Below are 5,097 nucleotides of genomic sequence, written 5' to 3'. Positions count from 1 at the left end.
ACCCCCTCGCCTGCCACCCCCACCAGGCAAGCCTTTGAGGGCAGGGCATGGTAAGGCTGAGCCGCCCGCTGTGCTCCGCCTGGCTCCGCCGCCGCCGCCGCCCGCCCCCAGCCCATGCTGGTCCAGTCTGGCCCGGTGAGCGGTCCAGTGCGGACGGACGGAGCGCGGAGCAGCGCGCAGGCAGCGCGTCACCCCCTGACAGGACGGCGACGGGGAAGGGGGCGGCACCGGGGCGGCTAGCGCGCGGCTACGGCGACGGCCTTCGCGGCCCGCGCTGCCGAGTGGAGGGGGTGGGGCGGCCTGTCGTGCGTCCAGCACCCCTGGGGCGCCTGCAGCGGGGTGCGCGGGGCGCGCGGCGAGGCGCGGCGTGGCGCGGCGTGGGGGACGCGTGGAGTGAAGTGGCGGGGCGCGAGGTGCCAAGTGGCGCGCGGCGGCGGATCTCTCCCCGGCATCATGTGAGTACAGGACGGCGATTATGAGGACGGCGATGACGAGGACGGCGATGACAAGGACGGTGGGGTCACCAGGATGACAGGCGTGACCGACGACAGGGTCAGGATGCCTAGGACAGCACCAAGGAACGCATCCTGGAGAGCGGCACGCGTGGTCCATGCCAGGCTCCTCCCCCAGGCCTCCGACCGGGAGGGGCGCTGCGGGGGTTGCGCGGCTGGGCTTGCCCAAACCGGTGCTAACCGGACGCGCGGGGTCGAGAGAACGACGCCGGGCCGGGGGTGCGGACGGGCGGAGACGGCCGCTAGTCAGTGCTGCTCCGGCTGTACGCCGACGGCAGCCAACGGCCGGAGGAGAAGGGGGGACGGGACAGTAGTTAGTTAGTGAACAGTTGGGCCGTGCGTCACGTCCGGGTGCGGCCAGCTTGAGGGCCACGCTGTCCACCGCCACGCCGACCCGCCGGCCTGGGGCACAGCTTGGCACCAGCGGGGGACAACCACCCTCCCACCCCACCCGGGCACCGCCCCTCGGATCCTCCTTGTTCCCAACAACTTGCCCCGTTAGCCTCCCGTTTAAACCCGAGAGTATGAGTATGGGCGGGGCGAGGCGGGGAGGGGAGCGTAAGGGAAGGCGATAAGGAATGACAAATTGGGGTCGCGGCGACGCAGAGGGAGCGAGAGAGAAAGGGGCGAGGAGGACGAGGGAGATAAAGAGAGCTGGACGGGGGGAGGACAAAGAGGGCCGCGGACGGGGGGAGCCAGGGGCAGAACTGGCAGGGGAGGGGAGGATAAAAAAGGAAAAGGGGTTATTTGGCCACACTGACCCGCCCCGCCCCGGCGCCGATCTGATCGCAGGAGCAAGGACAACGCGTCTTTATTAGGCCCTTCTCGCGCCGCGGAGGCTGGGGCGGCCTGACCACCACCCGCTCCCCGCCCCCGCCACGACCTGAGCCGCCCGGCTCGCCCGCATTCCGCTTCATTTCGCCGGTCTGGTCTACCCCATCCACCCCGCAACCCCACCCCCACAATGCCACTACCCTCTCACCCTCTCTCGTCCAGCTCCGTGAGCCCGGTTCCTGCCTCAATTTGGTCGTCCTCGGCGAGCTCTAGGAAACCACCATCCAGCACCTGGTCTTCATTTGCCCCTTTCCTCTTCCCCTACTCCCCCCCCCTCCGCCAGCTCAGTGTCGCCTCGACGGGCATTTTTAACGACCGAAAAACGAGTAATATTCATCACCTCCCCCTCCTTCTCCAGTCTCCTTCCCTCCTCTGGATCAGCTTGCTCTTCTTGTTCCGGGGGATAGCCATAGCCATCGCAATCCTTCCCCGCGGGCCAGCTCGGGGACTGATCGCCGTTTCCGAGAGCGGCGGGGGAAGTGGCACACGGGGAGAGCGGCAATAAAAAAAGTGTAATCATGTCGGAGCTTCGCGGATCCCATCAGGTGAGGATTAAATTGACTGGCGCGGGCCGGGGCCGGGGCGGCGGGCCGGCGGGTCGGGCCGGGCGGAACACTCCAGCCCAGCCGGGAAGAGCGCTCTGCCCCGCCCCCGCCCCCACCCGTGCCGCTGTTCGTCCCGTTTAATGCGAATGCCGAAGCAATATGATGACAGACTGTGGTTATTGCGGAAGCAGAGCCGCGGCGGCGGCGGCGGCGGCGGCGCGAGAGAATCTCTGCGCGCGCTGCACGTCTGACAGAACCTGTGGCGGGAGAGAAATTCGACCGTCGTGATGCGCCGCGCGCGCGCCGCCCCCGCGCCTCCCCCGTGGCACGACTCTCAGCTCATCACTGCTTTTCCAGAGCGCCGTTATTTTTATGGCGTTGCGCTCGAGGCGTCCATACGCCCGCCTGCCCCCTTTCACTCCCCTCTGCGCCCCTTCTAGCAGTGATACAACGACCCCGGTGCAATCTTTATGAATATTATAGTCTTCTTTCAATACCCCGTGCGCCGCCGCCGCAGCGCTGGGCGCCTTTTTTCCGCCCTCACTGCTCTTTTTATCCGCTTATTTATTTATTTAAAAGTTCTTTCCGTGGTGTATTGTATTGCGCCGCTGTACCCCCACCCCCTTCCTTTCCCTCGTATCCCGAGGGCCCCGCCCCGCAGGGCTTTCGTCACACGGCGCGAGTTTTATAGACAGAGTAGTGGCCGTGGGTTGGCGCGTCGTCGTGCCCGCGTCGCCGCCCGCCGCTTTGTTCCCGGACACCAGCCAGGGGCCGAGCACAAGCGTGGCACGAGCGTGGAGGAGGAAGAGCGCGCGGGCGGACTCCTTCTAAAACATGAAGCTCTACGACGCGCTGCGGAGGCGCTCATTGCAGCCCAAGAAAGTTTCACCCCCGCGCTCTTCTCTGCTCCGAGCCGCACGTCCCGGCCCGCGTGCCGCCCCCTCCCTCTCCCCCCCCTTCTCTCTCTCTCTCTCTCTCTCTCCTCTCCCTCCCCTCCCCCCCCCCCCCCCCCCCCCCCCCCCTCCTCTCTCTCTCTCTCTCTCTCTCCTCTCCCTCTCTGCGCCCCATCCCCGCCCCTCCTCCTCACCCTCCGTCTACCGTTACTCCTCTCTTTTCCAGCCGTGCTATGTGCTTTGCGCTGGCGGCGGAATCACCCTCCATTACCCCTTCTCTCTCCCTCACTCTTTGCCCTCTCTGCCTCCAGCTCTCTCTCTCTCTCTCTCTCTCCCTCCCTCCCTCCCTCCCTCCCTCTTCCTCCCTCTTCCGTCTCCTAGCCCGCGCCTCTCCCTTTTAACCTCTCCGACTCACCCTCCCTCCCTCCCCTCTCCAGTCTTTGACACAGGTACGCAGTGTTGGTTCGCGTACAGCTCAAACGACTTATTTTGCCCGCTCATACACCCTAATTTCTTTTTCTCTGTAAAATAAACAACAAAAGAATCGCCCGGCGAGAAATAATAACAGAGAGGGGGAAATTTTTTAAAAGGGGCGTCAGAGCTCAAGTGGCGGGAAAATAAGCAAGCAGAGAAAATCGAGACGAGGAGGGGAAAAGGAAGGAAAAAAACGGGGGACGAGGACGAGGCGGATAGGGAACACAATTTTCCAGCCACCCCCTCCACGCACGGCGCACGGCCCAACGAAAGCCGCATTACCCGTTATCCTGAATTATTCTGCCGAGCTGGGTACCATCAGCCTAATGGTCTGTTCCGTGCGGCCAACTCTTTGCTTTCCATCGGCGAGGCTGGGCGTGGCCGCGCTGCCGCCCGCCCGGGCCGCCCGGCCGTGGCGTTTGTTTTTGTTTGTTTAGCTGGTCTGGTAGCAGCCCTCTTGCTGTTGTTGTTTTTTGCCCGTCGGACGGCCCCCCGGACGGACGGCCCTGCGGTGGACTGGCGGACAGAGGGAGTGTTGTGCAACTCTAACTAAATGGCTGTGTGCGGCGCGGCGGGGACCAGCAGCGGCAGCGGGGACTCGAGCTTATGGTATAATTTGATGTTTCGTGTCGTGGCCTCGTGAGAGCATCCCAGTTCCTCCCCCCACGACCATCAACGAACCGGTGAGGGGTGGGGTGAGGTGGGGATGGAGGAGGACATTCATCTACATGTTTGTAGGGAGAAGAGATTTTGTAGCAACATTTTCGTGAGCCATGCGTGCATCCTTAATGCGGTGTGATGGCGAGGTCGCTCACTAATAGTCAACTACTGCACGCAAATAATCTAGTGGGGAAATCCAATGCCAAAAGACATCTGACTTCTTTTTTTTCTGGACGAGTATAAACATTTTGAGATCGTCGTGCAGCTGCACCTTTGTTTCCTTTTTGCTCTGTGAAACGAAAAATGCGTCGTCTTATCTCGTAATCCAGGCTTGTTGTTTTTTTACTGGACATCGAGTGTAGTTAACCGCTTAAATAGAAATGCAGGTGGAGTGCGAAGTCTTTCGCCCCTATCCCTTCGCCTCCCACTCCCCCTCTGACCGCCAGAGTTCCACTTGCTAAGTCTGTTTCCCGAAGAACAACACGCCGTTGGCGGCAGGAAGAAGCAGCAGCAGGGCCCCTTATCCCGCTGAGCGATCAGGACGACGCTGTTCTGCAAACGCGCGCCGGGAGTGGCGGGGGTGCGGTGCTGAGCGGGGCGGTAGAGTTGCCAGAGCCATATCCTTTCGGTGGCAAACAAGGGGGTGGCGTTGCATGAAGCCGAGTCAGTGTGCACTGGGGGGGGGGGGGGCGCTTGCATTCGGACAAAGCTTTGGCCCGGAGCGGCGGCCGGCGCGCGGCGGTCAACCTTTTACATTTGTTATGCAGGGGGCAGGAGAGGGGCGGGGAGGAGGGAGGGTAGAATTCACAGAATTGCGACACAGAAAAGGGGCGGTAGAATTGGACAGCGCTGATGGGTAGGCGGGGTCGAGCTGGAGCGTGGTGCGGATGGCCTTTGGGGGGCAGAGAGGCGGCCCGAAAATGTTTGTCAGCGCAGCAGGGGGGCTCGGAAAGTGTGTTGCGAAGGTGGGGAAGTGGAAGTAGTGGTGCTAGTGGTGGTGGTGGGTCGGCTGCGGAAGTTGGCTGGCGGACCTAGCAGGGTGTCCGAGGGCGTCTAGCCGGGGCGGGGCGGGGCTGGGGCGGCCCCCGCCCAACCCCTCCAAAGTCATTCACACCATGGGCCGAGAGCCAAGTGATACACTTTAATCAATCGAGCCCCCCTGCTGCCCCTAGAGCGCCC

The sequence above is a fragment of the Frankliniella occidentalis genome, unplaced genomic scaffold (genome assembly GCF_000697945.3).
Source record: "Frankliniella occidentalis isolate FOCC.00 unplaced genomic scaffold, Focc_3.1 Scaffold145, whole genome shotgun sequence".
Lineage (NCBI taxonomy): Eukaryota > Metazoa > Arthropoda > Insecta > Thysanoptera > Thripidae > Frankliniella > Frankliniella occidentalis.
The sequence above is the reverse complement of the archived record's forward strand: the minus strand, read 5'-3'. Positions refer to the sequence as shown.